This window comes from Canis aureus, chromosome 18, assembly GCF_053574225.1.
Source record: "Canis aureus isolate CA01 chromosome 18, VMU_Caureus_v.1.0, whole genome shotgun sequence".
Classification (NCBI taxonomy): Eukaryota; Metazoa; Chordata; class Mammalia; order Carnivora; family Canidae; genus Canis; species Canis aureus.
Genome location: NC_135628.1, coordinates 5,911,602 through 5,928,416, shown reverse-complemented (window position 1 = coordinate 5,928,416; position 16,815 = coordinate 5,911,602). Strand labels below are relative to the sequence as shown.

General features: G+C 34.9%; 1 protein-coding gene across 20 annotated transcripts in view; it reads right to left on the bottom strand.

The window, feature by feature from the left end:
* Positions 1–16,815, bottom strand: part of TFEC (transcription factor EC) — a 221,842-nt gene that overhangs the window by 62,368 nt on the left and 142,659 nt on the right. The window contains exon 1 of one of the 20 annotated variants that reach the window (XM_077856055.1): positions 6,648–6,795. The exons of the other annotated variants lie outside the window; for them this stretch is intronic. The gene's annotated coding sequence lies outside the window, so the exon portion shown is untranslated. Of the gene's footprint in view, positions 1–6,647; positions 6,796–16,815 lie in introns of those variants that run through there. 20 annotated transcript variants of the gene reach the window in all.

Here is a 16,815-nt window from a genome sequence, read left to right as displayed (position 1 = left end):
TGTTAATTGAAATGGCTGGAGCATCAATCAATAGGCTGAAAACTAAGGAATAATTGTGACATCAAGACCATTTCATGCTATTTTCGTGGGTGAGTTTTCTGTCATTGATGGAAGTAGTAATCTCAGATGATAATGTGCACGGAAGTCTTTAGACTTTGAAGGAGCATGAATGAATGATACTTCTGGAAGAGTTCAGGCTTCTAGCTAAAACTCAACATCGGAGGGTGCAATCCAACATACAGGATTAACATCTCAGGAGACTTGCCCGAGGTCAGTTCATCTCTCTGTGATGCCTTATCCTCTAGATGGAAATAAAAACAGTGAACTCTCTTAAATGTGCCCTACGGTCTGATTAAAGATTGAAAAGGTCTCTAAAAATCCACAGCACTCCCAGGGAAAAATGCTAAATATCATTATAATTATTACACCAAATGCCATAATTTGGTCTCCTCAGATTCCCTTTTTATGTAGATTCCATCACACTCTGACTTTTGACTTTTTGCCTCTCTGACCAAATCTCCAATGACAAAGCAAAGGGAAATGTTGAGGCAATTAGTGAGAAATGGAAGCAATTAATTCCTTTTTTTAGTGGAGACCTGGCCTCTGTGAACCAGTTTAACCAAAAATAATCAATGACCTTTCTCTGACCAAACTGAAGGAAATCTACTTGATATTTGTCACTGGTTATCCATCTACTGCTTCAACATTAATGAGTCTTTTCACTTTGCCCCTTTCTTTTATGAAATAGAGCCATCTATTCTGGTCCCTTGTTACCTCTGCAACTGCTATTTTTGCAAATCTAATACAGTCAAAGACCTCGTTATCCGTGTGTAAGACTGGAAACCATTTTTAGCATAGCATGGTTTCTGATTTCTCCCTACGTTTCTCCCTTGAACTGTTTCCCCTTCGCTGCACTAAAGGTGGGATCTTGTTCAAAATGAATGAAATAGAACAACAAAGATAAAGTTTAAATTTAAGAGTGACAAAATGCAGATTATATAATTGGCCTAGGTCTAAGCACCATACAGATCTAGAACCAAGGCCCTGCGGCATCACTTACTCAACTGATTACCTTAGGAAAGTTACTTCACTTCTCTAAACAATGGAGAGAAGAGCACTTGCCTCGAGGGTATTTTCAGTCTCAAATGAGGTGATACAGGCAAAGCCTTATGCACCTGATGACAGCCCATTCGGTGTTAACTGTTACCAACTGGAGAAGAAAAGAGTTCAGGTAATATACCTGCTTTTGATATTCATGAAAAGTCTTCTAAGATGACTGCTACTCCAGCAGGAGTGGTTATCAGTCACTATCTCCCACTAGAAAACTTACTATTTTAGCTCGGTGCTTATTTTATGAATTCTTTCCTTCTAACATATTCTGGAATATTTTTGCTTGCTATTTTGTTGTTGTTGTTGTTGTTTGTTTCGTCTTTAGACAAATACTTAAGCAAATGGTTAAAAGTTTTGTCATATGTTTCACTTGGTGTGCTCAGTAAGACTGAATATAAGTGAATTTAGATACTACGTGGTATAACCAGTATTTCATGTTGAAACAAATAAAAATGTGAACGAATTGGCACTACATCTTTAGAAAATACAGAAAAGTAGAAATGACCTGTGAGGAAAGGCAAATTAAAAGTTATCTCCCAAATTACACAGAGTTGCTTCGTTTTCTATTTCATTTTGCTCTGAGAGCTCTATCCTAAGACAGAGTCCTCCGAGGCTCTATTTAGGAAAGGATATTGAGGGAGAAAAACAAAACAAAACAAGGCCAGATACATGAGATAGTAGCCCATGGTTATGTTTCATGCTCTGGAAATCTGTAAGAAATGTGAGATCAAGGATCCCACAGGGAGAAGGAGAAAGGTCCTCCCTTTGGGCTCCGACCTAGATTTCCAATCTTAGAGTTCCCACATCCAATCTAAGTTTGCTATCCCAGGAGTGGATTCAGAACTACTCTTCAGGCACAGGAGACCTAAACTTTAACACCACCAGACCCTTTGTCCTTCACACTCAGTCCCAGCCCTAGCCCTTCAGTCTCCACACCAGATATTAGTTCAACTTAGAATATTCAGCGCGCGCGCGCGCACACACACACACACACACACACACACACACACACACACACACGGGCTTATTCAAAGTCACATGGCGAGTTAGTAGCAAGCTGAAAATGCTGAACTCTGACTTCCCATTTCAGTGTGTTCTATCAGCACTAAACCAAGCAACCACAAAGAAATCACTGAATCACTTGCAAATATTTGCTTGGCCCACTGGTTTGAGAGCTAATCCATGTTCAATTTCAGTAGTTATTTCACAGTGGAAAATGACACAGTCCACCCACCTTTGATTTTCTTATGAAGTAAGTTCTATCATATTTTTAGCAAAGCACTTGCCTTCTGTTCTTGCCAGAGGTACAACCACTTTGCAAAGTATGTTCTCTTAAAGCAGATACAGGAGCACTTTATAAACAAAATCTAAACCTAATGACTGTAGTCTTTTATTCCCCCAAACTGTGTTCCAAATGGCCAGAGATATCCAGCTAAAACACAATCAGATCAAGCTACTCCTCTTGTTAAAATCCTAAAACCCTTAAAAGCGTAGTTATGCTCTGCCCCCATCTTAACTCTCTAGCCCTACTTTATGTTATTCCCCACAATGATCGCAAGCTCTAATCAAAGACCCCTGAATGTGCCATGCTTTTCACAACTCTGCACATGCTAGTCTTTTGGTCTGATGCCTTTCTCCTATCCTTTGCCTGCCTAAAGAATAGCTAATTATTTTTCAAGGGTTCTTTGAACCCTTCTCAAACCCCCAGACTCATAGGGAATTGATAGATACTTTTAAAACTTGTCAGTGTGATTAATTGTTGAAATGCTTCAAATGCTCATGTGTAGGTACCCTATCTTAGGCATCTTAGCATCCTTAAAACCTACTGTTGCACTTGGTACACTCCTCTACGTATATACCTTCAACTTAACCAACTTACATAGAAATTAACTAAGTTATTGCTCAAGACAAAATTGCACATTCTCTATCTTCTCCAGAAAATAGTGTCATCAGTCATCTCACTCGGCAGACTCACCCACTGGTTTGTTCCCACTCTAAGAGTGAATACGCTCAGAATTTTCCAAACACTATATCCCTACATGTCCACAATATGTCAAAAGGCTAATAAGGAAAAAAAAGTTCATTTGTAATAAAAACGACAATAGATGTTTTGCAATTTGAGAACAGAGAGAGAGAGAGAGTAAAGAAGGTTGAATATACTTTTGGGAAAAATCTTGAATGGTAGATATACTTCTGATGAAAAGAGCAAATCATCCATCATGTGAAAAAAGCTTTGCATAGGTGGAGGACAATTATAAAGCTATAGAAGAGAAAAAACAGTCGTCTAAATGGAGAGAAACATTTGTGAGTATGACCAAAGGATCAATGCCTTTTGGCTTAAGATTAATTAAGAGGAAGCCTAAAACTTACCAGAATTTAAAGTCTTATAGTAAAAAATGCTGCTGACAGTTTCTATTGCAGACCTTAGATTGTTTAGTAGGTTCAAATCCTTCCAGTGTGCATAAAATCAAAGGGAGCAGAGATTATAAATGTCTTAGCTACTGAGATATTCCCTGCAGACACTAGCTGAGATCACTACCTGTCTGTAGACAGATTTTCAAAGTAGCAGGTACTGGTCTAGGTTTTGGGGGGAGTGGGGGAAGAAGCTGGATAGAATGAGTTTTTGGAAAAGCATGCAGCAAAATATCTGATTGAAGAGAGTGTCCTGACTCAAATTCTTTTTTGGATGGAAATACATCTAAGCAGGCTGAATATCCTTCAGAACTTAATTTGTTCATGTGCCTATGAACTTCTGTATGGAAACATGTTCACAAAAGAAAAAAATAAAGAACAAAAGGGAGGGCTAGAAGGATTCTCTGGCCCAGTAGAAAAACTCAGAAAATGAATCACAATGTGTTCTAGTATGCAGGTGGAGGAGTCTTTCAGGAAAGGCAGGAGATGATTTGCAGATACCCTTCCATGGTAACTCTTAGGAATGAACATAAGGGATCATGGGAATCCTTATTAAAACTGTATCTCTACTTCGTAGATTCATTCCCCTCAATTGCCTTTTTTTTTTTGTTCTATTTTTGAATTCTCACTTATTCTTTCAAACCTGAAGAGATAAAAAGGAAAACAGCAACCTAATAGATCTTTAAGATCATTAGGCCCACCCTCCCATTGTATCCTGAGACCAATTACAAAATCTGTAACAAGGGCTTTCTCTCCTTGACTAATCTATTCTTTAAACTGGTCACCTGAGGAAATTCTACAACCAGCCAGAACGTGCTTTGCACTTTTCAATAATTCAGATCCCCCCAATTTTTCTGATGTTTAACTAAACTATCTGTAATAATTCTCAAACAATTCTTTTTTTTTTTTTGATAATGATGAGTAAGTGGACAGATTTCCCATGCTCCAATGAATACAATTTAATGGAACCACATAATTATCTATCCACTAAGCTCTCACAGGCAAAGTGATGTCTGCCAAATCTTGATATGTCTCCAAACACCTGCACCTCAACCCACAGACTCCTAAAATGGCTAGTGATCTACAACTCTACAAAATAAGGAATATTTTTATACATTAGTTTCTTGCTGCTCATTTTTTCCTGTAAGACTATTGGTAAGCTCTCCCCTCATAGCTCACATTTTTTAGGATACTTGTGGTTCTTCCTGCTTTCCTCATACATCCTCAGCTCTATGCTTCACAGACTCTTCTTTCTGATCTTAGTAAACACAATCAGTAAAACCTGAGCAGGAACTATTTGTTGCACTCTACATTTGTTTAGTTTGTCAGCATAAAACTTGCAATCTACTATTAGCAAATATCATCTCTTTAGATCTGCTATTGCTCCCCTGCTTTAATCCAGTATTTCTTACTAAAAGAGCTAATTAAATTTATCTCCATAAGATGCCTGACTTCAGATAATTTTATTTGTACATTGATTTCCAAAGAGTTGAATGATTGCATTCCCATATGTATAATTATGATTTTTTTATCAGTATCCATCTTTATTCCCTTTGAATCATATTTCATTATTTTATTTGAAACTATTGTGTAAGAGTATTTCATTTCTTTCAGTTTCTTCTTTGCTTATTTCTCCTTTTTGACTATTCATACCACTGTTTTCAAAATTGTTTTCTATTTCCACTGTGTTAATTACTACAGTTTCTGAAAGTTTCCCTTATGCTAGATATTTGCATCATATTTAAATGTCTCATAATTATTTTGGTTATTTAGAACTTATTACAAACCCTGTGCCACAGTCACTAAAATTAAGCTGACGTTTAAGAAACGTTTTTCAGCTTGTTTCATTTTTGACATCAGCTCCAAGTTTCAGTTCAACAAAATATAGTTATGCATCTAATTGTTCTGCTTTGTAATGAAATTGAAAAATTTAAAAATAATATTAATAATAATCAAAACCAAAATAATAGACAACATGGAAATTATATATATACATATATATGTATATATATATATATATATATATATATATTCCATTTGTTTTAATAGCTAAAAAAGACTTTTCATTCTCAAAATGGAGATCACAAAGTTGGCCCATTCAATGTAGTTTCCACCAAAAAAGTAAAAGATTTATATTCATTCAAAAGCAACTTGAAAATGTAAATCTATGCTTAGATTCATCTAAAATAGAAGTGAAGCAGAATGGTCTGAATAATCTTGATAAGAAACTACACATTCTGTTTCACTTTGCTTTGTTGACACAGTCTCTGAATAGGAAAAAAACTGTGAAGGTTATTTTAGTCTCAATATTAAATGAAGCTTCTAGTAAATAAGTTACTAGTTAAGCTACCTGAAATGAAATTAAAGATTACTGCAGGTTTATTTTTTCTCAAAATATCTATTGCTAATGAAACATTTTAAGGCAATATTAAAAGTATGGGATTGAATACACAGAAACAAATATATAAAAAAATAGATGTGTACATATGTGTGTGTATATATACAGGTATATAGATAATCTTCAAGTCCCTACCACAACTCTACTAATTATTACAATTGAAAACTATTACTACAAAAAGTTATTGCTTTAAGATATTTGACATTTCCTACACAAACTTTTCAGATCCAAATCTTCATTTAAAAAATCAGAATAATTTCTAACCCTGGAAAAATAACAAACCCTAAACTACTATGTGGTGTTAATTTAGCTATGAACAGAACTCATATTTTCTTACCTTTAAAAGCCAATATAATATATATTGCTAAAATGTAAACAGAAATTAACATTTATTCACAAAATAACATATAAGATGCAATAAAATGTTAAATTGGTACAATTTAGTAAATACCCAAGAATATGAAACCAGAAGAAAAAATTGCTTTATCATGAACTAAAACAGTGATTTCTACATCTTGATTAAAATAAGACATTAATAAAGTTACAGATATAGTTTACCTAAATTACAGCAAATCACAGCTCATCTACTCTAATATGATACCTAATGATCATGCAAATGAAACCATAATTATAGCCACACATATCAAAGTAAAATAAGTATTGATTAGACCTGTCTTCTTAGTTCATCTAAAATACAGAAAATTAACCTGCCAGTTTAGTTACCTACCCGCAATGATTGGATTCTATCAGTGTTATCACCTCTACAAACAGCACCAAATTATAATCCCTCTTCCCATAACATAAGCACCATGCCCAAAGAGACAACCAAAGTAAACGATCTGATCATGAGTAATGAATAGTTAGGGCTGGTTGGAATCCACTTAGTGAGGAAAGAGAAAAGAGAAGTGGCTCATTAGGGCATTTCCTGAAACTCAGTTGGAATTTCAGTTAAGGAAGAAGAAATGACACAGCAGTTTCAAGTAGGGGGGACTTCCTTTCTTTATCTGAAATATGCTACCAATTTGAGAAACAGTATTCCAACTACACTACTCCACAGTAATTGTGGCCACAGTAAAAGCTCTCGTTGATTCCATTATTGCCCCGTAATTAACATTTCTTCCCAGAATATACACAAGCAGTACATGGTTGTTATCAAAATGGACTAAGACCCCACATCTATTGCAGCGTGTTAAGTCTCACATTTAACATTTCTTCAACAAACTGACCTGCCCCAATTTTCATGTTTTAAGAATGCTAGTTTTGTTTAGAGTATTAATAGATTCCAAGTTTTTGCTTAATGCCATCAAATTTCCCATGTTTCATCCTGTCCCATTTACCTTACGTATGATATTGCTCTCAAAGTGACTCCAGGATAATTCTCATCTTGTCTAAGAATATTTTATCTTCTTATGTAGATGGAAAACATATAATTCAGCTTATAAGATTTCTAATAATTTATTTTCATTTTCTAGTGTGATCTGTATTTTTGAGGCACATGAACACTGGTTATTTACTTACCAAGCCTTTACAAATGAAACTTTTGAAAAGGTTTCATTTTATGTGTTAGTTATCTGCATGAACTTAAAAATCTAAAGACCCAACTTTGTTCCCACACTATAATTCATACTGAGAAAAATCTACATTTAATCTATAATACTAACACCACTTGCTTACTTTATCTAAATCCGTATTTTTAAAACAATATATGAAGCAGAGCATTCTCATTAATTACTGAAGTTTAATGCAAATGTTACATGCAAATTTCTCTAGCCCTTGTACTTTGAAAATTCATGTAATTAAATTAACATTTATGCTTTGCAAGGAGTGGAAGTTATGTGAAAATATCTCAGCACTTTATATCTTGCTTGAAGAACCATAAAACTATTAAGAAAAAAAGTTCTCTCATTGTCAATAGCAAAGTTTTAAGTCATCTTACATTTTCTGATAATGTTGTCATACATTTAAATCTCTGAGGTGATAAGGAGTAAATATTTAATTTAGAGTAAAACTCACTTAGATTAATATTAGAAATAAAGGAACAAGATTAATAAGAAATATTATTGAGAAAGGGAAACATTTGGGACTTTAACTTATATTAGAAACTAGTTTAGGTTGAATTACAGTTTAAAATACATTTTTGTGATTCAGAAGGATATGTTTGAAACTGGATTACTATATGGTCATACATTTGGGTTTTGAAAAGTTGCAAATGACCATGTGGATATATACACCTGAAGAAATAGTTCTTATGCAAAAAATAGGTTATACATCAAAACACTGAGGGATAGCATATGACTTGTGTGATACTGTATTATAAGAAATACGTGGGGGCCCCTGGGTGGCTCAGTGATTAAGCCTCCCTCCAACTCTTGATTTCACTCAGGTCATGATCTCAGCGTTGTGGAACTGAGCCCCACCAAGGGCTCCATGCTCAGTACAGAGTCTGCTTGTCCTTTCCCCTGCTCTCATTCTCTCTCTCATAAATAAAATCCTTAAAGAAAAAAATGTTTGGTCTTCACCTCTGGTTCCTGATAACAGTGAGAGGAGCATCTTTTTTTTTTTTTTTTTTTTCAGTATCTTAAGAACATTTATTAACCAGCCCACCAATTTTGTGGAAGCAAGAAAATGTAGCATTTCAAGCCTTGTTCCAAGAAGTACATGTATATAATTCAGAGTCCATCCCCCCATTTCCCTCCACAGCATTGCTTAAAGCCATTCCATCGCCATAAAAACCCATATCACATGACAGAAGTCAAGAACCTTTAACAGAAAACACGCAAGAAGACTGCTAACAAGTAAATCTTGGCATCCCCTCTTAACCATCTCTCCCCCTACATTAGTCTTTTTGACATTTCTTGGCATCTTTTATAAGACATCCACTTCTTGACTCCATGTGATCCCACACAAACACCACAGCAGGTAGGATAAAGGAGAATATAAAAGGCAAGGCAGGCTATCACCAGGTGGCTCTTTAATTGTTTGAAAGAATAAGAACAACAACAGCAACAAAAAATACTAATGCTGTTGAACAAGGAATCAGAAATATTGGCCAAGACAAGTTTGCCTTCATAACCCAAGCCCTTGAGAGCATCTTTTTTAATTCATAATAAGTCCCTTTCCAACGTATATGGCTTTATGCTAATGAGGTAACTTGCCAGGTCCCTAAATAGCTTCAGGGATGGGGGCTGGTTGCCAGAGGAATCAACCATGTGATTAGAGGGTTATCTTTTTTTTTTTTTTTTCCTTTGAGGGTTATCTTTCTAAGACACAGATTTGATCATTATATCCTCCTTACGTAAAACCATCAGAAATTTTCTACTACCTAAACTTTAATTCTAAATTCTCTAAAATAGCTTACAAAGGTCTTCACAACCGAATCTGAGGCTGGACTTCAAGCTTTATTAGAAACATCCTCCTTTCCTTCTGCTTAGAATGTCTTGCTATAAGAATCTCCGTTTTTCAAAGTCTAGATCATATCTGACCTGTCCGTAATATTCCCTTGAAAGATGGAAGGAAGGAAGGAAGGAAGGAAGGAAGGAAGGAAGGAAGGAAGGAAAAAAGAGGGAAGCCAAATGTACTTATGTTTATGTGTGAACAGATGGAGTTTTACACATATTTCTAATGTGTTAATGTCAATATATTTTCATATCAAATATATTTATAAATTCAATATAATATCCATCAGAATTCTAATTGCATTCTATTGGGTATTTCTATTATTATTTACTAAGAATAATAAGTGAAAAACATAGGCACAATATTTTTAAATAAAATACTGTGAGAAAGTATTTGAAAAATAAGATATTGAACACACTATAAAACTACACTGACTAAAACATTTTATAACTGGTATATAATAGAAAACCCAAATCTTCATTTTTAGAAATTTAGTATGTATTGAAGGTTATATGTCACATTAATAGGAAATTGATACATTCCTCAATAAATACACTAAGGGTGACTAACAGTTTGTTGAGAGAAAAGAAGGAGAAGGAGAGGGAGAGAAAGAGACCCCATACCTCTGCTACACCAAAAATCTAATTTCAAACTCTTACAGATTTAAATATAAAAATTTCAAGACATTTAGAAAAATGTGATTATTTTATAACCCACAGAGTAATATATCAACAGAAAACTCCAACATATCTGATGACATAAGTATTAAAGCCTCTCTAAAAAAAAAAGAAGTTTTTTTGTAATTTGACAAAACAAAAACTCAGAAAATGCTTTTTTTGTCTGCAGCTTCCATAGTATATAGTTAATTGTCACCACTGCATTGTAAATGTTTTTTATTTTTTTATTTATTGTCTTCTTACCTGAAAACGCGCTTATCGCTGGATTGGATTATAACATTATCTTCTTCTATTAGTAGTGATTCTGTCTTAGTTTTATGACCCCGAAAATTATGTAAAATACATATCTCTGACTTATCCTAGGCAAGGAGTAAAGAATCTAGAATAGTTATCCCCTCAAAAATCTATCAATTACTGTTTTCAGACTGCCTGCAAGGAAAATTGATCCCCAGACACATCCCGCCCAAGTTGCACATAAGCAAAGTGGTTTCTGTCACAATGAGGGCAGCCCTCTGACAAAACCTCCATTGGAGGCTGTTGGAAGACAAGCTGTCATTCACTGACACGGTAAGGGGTGTGTGGAAGTATAGACGACACCAACAGTATCTGTTCCAAGCATTTAGAATTGGTGCTGTCACACAGCAGACAGTCTACATGACATACTAAGCCTCAATGTTCTTTACATTAACCTTCCCATCAAAACTAATAACATATTCGTTTATTTATTCATTTGCTAGTAAGTTTCTATTGAATGCCTACCATATATCAGGCACTAGGATACAAAGGAAAACACTATGGTTCTTACCCTCAAGGAGATTAAAATCTAATAGAGTTTGAAAGATAAATGAACCATGGTTTAAAACAGTTGCAAGACAGAAAAACAGTAATTTAGTGGAGTAGTATTTAAAATAACAAAAACGATGTAAGGAATAAAGGGGTTATTTTCTTATATCTGATTTTCATAGGAAATAGGATATTGAAAAAGGAAATGCCATGAAATCAGAGGTTGTTTGGTTTCTAAAATCCATCATATTTGGAAAAATTAAGGTAATCAATATTATATAATGATTAAGTGAAATAACATTTTCGTTAAAAATATTAACAGATCACACAGGAAAAAAATTACTGCTTGCCAAATGCTTGCCTTTTTGGGAAGGGACCCAGAAAGTAGTTCTACAGATCGGTGAAAAGCTGATGAGAAGGTAGCATATTAGCCTTTCAAAATGGAAAAACAACCCATTTGTTGTTACTTCAGATTGCTTTCATAGAAGATAAAAGGTAAAAATCTTTTTAATGGAAACTGATTTTAGAACTATTGCTTGGGATGTTGAGGATATTTATGCCTTTATTATTTTTTATTTTTTTTTATTTATGATAGTCACACACACAGAGAGAGAGAGGCAGAGACATAGGCAGAGGGAGAAGCAGGCTCCATGCACCGGGAGCCCGACGTGGGATTCGATTTAGGGTCTCCCGGATCGCGCCCTGGGCCAAAGGCAGGCGCCAAACCGCTGCGCCACCCAGGGATCCCTATTTATGCCTTTAAATACGACTTTTTTCTTACTAACAAGTCAAAGACATCATTACTTTATAGAAAGTTTCCAATTTGGTAAACACTGAAGAAACCTAGCTTCTCTCTTAAAAAGGACTCAAATACATCAAAGGAAATGATATATCTCTCCTAAGAAGTTGGGAAAGAAAGTCCAACATCAATATTACCACAGAAAACAAACAAACAAAATCAGTTTTTGAGTATGTAGAACTGAAATTTATATGTCACTCATAAGTAGGAATCATGCTTTGGGAAGAGATCAACGTTATGATTCAGTCACTTGGTAAATAATTGGTATTGATTATTTAAAATTCTGATTTCATTATCAGTTTGGGGAAGTGCAAAAGTTAGTGAATATTCCATATTTTTATGTCATTATTCCATGTTTTAACTCCAAACATTGCCTGAATAGCACTTTAACAAACACCAAATGTCAAATCAGATCTTGAATTCTGACATTATTTAAGAACTACAGACTATTTAACATAGATAGGAATTAATCTCACTAAAATATGAACATTGGAACTTACCTAGATTTTTACTATCATTAGCATACTAGCAAGTATAGTATTTGTAAACTTTTAAAATATAAAATTGCACTCAAGTTTTATCCTATCAAAGTTATTATGTCCTTAGCAAGAAACAACCAGGCACAATGACTGTGGAACACCAGTAAAATGTGCATAGCATATAACTGCAGTAGTAGTTGTTTTTTATTCTAAAATTCTTCATCAAAGAAGACATAGACGTGGCCAACAAGCACAAGAGAAAATGCTCTGCATCACTTGCCATCAGGGAAATACAAATCAAAACCACAATGAGATACCACCTCACACCAGTGAGAATGGGGAAAATTAACAAGACAGGAAACAACAGATGTTGGAGAGGATGTGGAGAAAGAGGAACCCTCTTGCACTGTTGGTAGGAATGCAAGCTGGTGCAGCCACACTGGAAAACAGTGTGGAGGTTCCTCAAAGAGTTAAAAATAGACCTGCCCTGCGAACGACCCAGCGATTGCACTGTTGGGGATTTACCCCATAGATACTGATGTAGTGAAATGCTGGGACACCTGCACCCCAATGTTCATAGGTTCAATGTGCAAGGTCCACAATAGCCAAGCTGTGGAAGGAGCCTCGATGTCCTTCGACAAATGAGTGGATAAAGAAGATGTGGTCTATATGCAATGGAATATTACTCAGCCATCAGAAACGACGAATACCCACCATTTACTTCAATGTGGATGGAACTGGAGGGTATTATGCTGAGTGAGGTAAGCCAATCAGAGAAGGACAGTCATCATATGGTTTCCCTCATATGGTTAATATAAGAAATAGTGAAGGGGGTTATACGGGAAAGGAGGGAAAATGAGTGGGAAAAATAGAGAGGATGACAAACAGAGAGGCTCCTAACTCTGGAAAATAAACAAAGAGTAGTGGAAGGGGAGGCGGGAGGGGGGATGGGGTAACTGGGTGACGGACACTGAGGAGGGCACTTGAGGGGATGAGCACTGGGTGTTATACTATATGTTGGCAAGTCGAACTTCAATTAAAAAAATAAAATAAAATTCTTCATCTACCTTAGTGAACTTCAGAAACATCAACTCACCAATCCACCAGTATCAGCAGAAGTGCAGGGACTTATCATCGTTCCATGATAAATGGGTAAATTCTATCAATAAACTCAAATGAACTTTCCCAAGTTTTTCTATCACTAACAATTCAGTTTTGAAGAAGTCTCTGGAATCCTTTAAGGCATTAATATAATTTAATTCTTCTGTGATGCCAAAGGCTTTAAGATTTCCCTAAAGTTGATGTTTGATCTTGATCCTGGCACACACTAGAGGATTAAAGAAGAACCAGCCCTTCTGGAAATTATGAAGTATGCAACATTTGTCTTTAACATGAAATCTCAGTGTCCTTTTCCCTTTTGCCAGGTAGATACCATAATTCCTTAATTTAATTCTTCTGTGATGCCAAAGGCTTTAAGATTTCCCTAAAGTTGATGTTTGATCTTGATCCTGGCACACACTAGAGGATTAAAGAAGAACCAGCCCTTCTGGAAATTATGAAGTATGCAACATTTGTCTTTAACATGAAATCTCAGTGTCCTTTTCCCTTTTGCCAGGTAGATACCATAATTCCTTATCATCTGCCCACTTTGCTGCTAAAACTATTTTTAGAAAACTCTCTAATTCATTACACACTTTATTCACTAACGTATAAATGACTGATAAGACTTAAAATAGTCTCCCTCCCAAAAGCGTTTGCATTTGGAAGGCAATGAATCTTTAAGGTAAAGAAGGAAGATATATTTAAATTTGTGAAGGAATTATTATATATAAAATTTCAGAAATCAAAAATATTCCATGGAGGCTGCCATCTAATCTGAGCACTGTTAGAGTAGACAATGTCTTGCCCATAAAATAAATAAAAGCTTAAAGCTTCTTCCTTTGTAATGTTAGGATATTTCAAATGAGATGCCATGTCCCATGATTGACATTGCAGCTCCCTAGAGATTGGAAAAATGACAAGTCTTCTACAGTCTGCCAAAATCGTACAGTTGCTGTCAGACAGCGAAGGATAGAATATGTTGTTGAAACAAACAACTCCAAAAAACGAGAATGTTAAAAATGAAATGCTATTTCATATTCTACATGTCCAGCATGGAATAGTAGAGAGCTCTGTTCCACAGTTACCAAAGACCCAGCATTCATGGAGGTCCCAAGCCTACATATGCTTTCAATACCACTGAGGCAGGGAAACAAGATGTGGAGAACCGTATACAGGTTCTTAAAGTTTCTGCAGGAAGTGACTCACTTCTGTTTATCATTCACTGGCTGAAGCTATCAAGGGCCATGCCTACCTGGTTCAAAGGAAATTAACCCACAATTCTCCCGTGTGTTGAAAGAGAGAACAAGGGTATTTGTTGTTAGAGCCAATGACTCCTAATAGTCTTTAATACATCAATTTTTCCCAGGGAATTACTATTCAGTGAAGGTGTATTTTTCCATAATGTCACCTAAGAAACAAATGCAGTCCACCCAATAAGATATTGTGAGTTTTATTCTGAACCATTTCACTATAAATACAAATAAGAGATTTGGTACAGGAATAGGAGGAGAAACAAATAGATAGCTGAAGATGATAATTTTGGTCATCATAACTTGGAGAGATAAGAATTAAAATTAAAACAAACTCTATGTATAAACGTATGTATGCTTGTCGGTATTGTGATGTTTGTTCTTGAGATCTATTCTGAAAATGCTTCCAGAATCTATCTACAATGGGGGGAAGTTGTCACCTTTCAAAGCATAAAAAATATGAGAGAGACATCTCATAAATACGTATTTTGCTATAAAAAATAAAGTTTTCCTGAGAAAACTATAATAACAATGCACTTATGTTTAAAGGGAGAAATCCTGGAAAGGGTAATAAGAGCAGAGTGTTGGAAGAAGAAAATGTAGAAATATTTTTCCCTGTTTCCATTTTTAAAAATTCCTTCAGAGGTTTAGAAAATGCCCATGCATACAAAAGAATCATCAAAGCACATTTCTTGTTTTAATTTGTGTCTTTTCATTGACATTTTTGCCAATAATAAAACTATATTCTGATAAAGTAAAATAAGAAAAACGGCAGAAGGAGAGATAGAGACGTGAATTGAACAAGAAGAGTAGAATAAGGCAAGGTATAGATGTTCTGTCAGAGATAACTCCTACTCTTGGTGACAACAAATGTCAATGGTATCTAAATTCACTTTGTCAGTATGTCCTTCATCGTGTAGGAATAAAACAAAGGAAAATGAGGCAATAGGATTTCAATAAGGGTGTCAACAAATCCCAAGAAAGTGATTGCACTGGCAGGAATAGTGTTTTTTAATTGATAGTATCCAGGAAGTAGCCAACATGATTTGTTCTTATTTCCTAATTTAAAAAATAAATATGTATATACATACCTATATATTTGTTCGCATGGGTTCATAAAAGAGAAGCCAAAATAAATACTCAAATCAGCATTTGAAATATTTTTCCCTTAAATTTTTACAAGGACATATAAATTAGAAATTATAAAGACTGATATTTTAATATTATTTTTGTTTTACAATTGCCACTCATATCATGGTCAATGAAAGCCATCTTGCACTTTCCTTTTCTTTTAAATTTTTTTTCATCTTGCACTTTCCAAACCATCTTTTCAACTCCACTCTTACCATCTGAACCCATGCAATATAGTTTAACCCAGATTTGCCATATTCAAATGCATGGCCTTTGTGTTTGTGAGAATATTATTATGCCAAATGGTTAAAGTATGAAGATTGGATTATTCACTTTTATTTTGACAGAGTTCAAATGGCAAGATAAATTAGATATATTGCCATGGCTTAGGAAATTTAGAATGGAATATGTTCTTATTATGTAGAGGTTTCCCTCAAGGGAATGTTAATACTTAATTTCCCAAGATACTTAGTTCAAATAGCTTGTGTATCTATCTCCTGTATTTTATCTCCTGTTGTGAGATTTAAACAAGAAAGACTTGTTAAGTCTGCTAACTGAAATGTGTCTCAAGATACAAATAACTGGGTGTGTCTAGACTAGCATGTAAACACACTAATTGTACTGGGTGTAAGCCCTGTGAATTGCCTTATTTTTCCATATAACATTTCTATGTGTTACATTTCCCATATGATAATGTTTCCTTTCGTTTTTTGATAAACTAATGAGGAAAAAGCAGGAAGATATAAAAAGAAAAGAAACGAAAATATAACCAACTTTTAAAATGCTAGTGAAAGTGGGTTAACTACCATAAAAGATAAGTAAAACTCTCTCCAAATGTCAGTTCTATTTTCGAGTAATTTTGGGCATATGAAACGAGTGCCAAGAGTTGTGCAAGGTGCTTTCACTTGTGTATATTGTGGAATACCGTGATTTTTTTAAATAACATATTTCAAAAAATTTAAAGTTAGAAGACTATAAAATTCAACCTTTGAGAACTTCCTATGTTAAATAAGATAAAAAGGGAGCTGGTAAGTATCAGTAACCATGTTGATATATCTGAAAACCTATGACAAGTAATGGTGTGCTCAGAAGTGATTCTTTTCTTCTGTGGATAGATCTTGCTAATCATGTAGAAAACTGAACTTCATTGGTTTCTATTCAAAGCAGGCAAAGCTGAGCCTCCAAAAACCCAGGGTTTTCACAGGTTTTGTGTTCTCTGTTATGCTCCCCTGTTTTGGCTAACAGCTCTGAAACAAAGAGAACACACCACACACACACA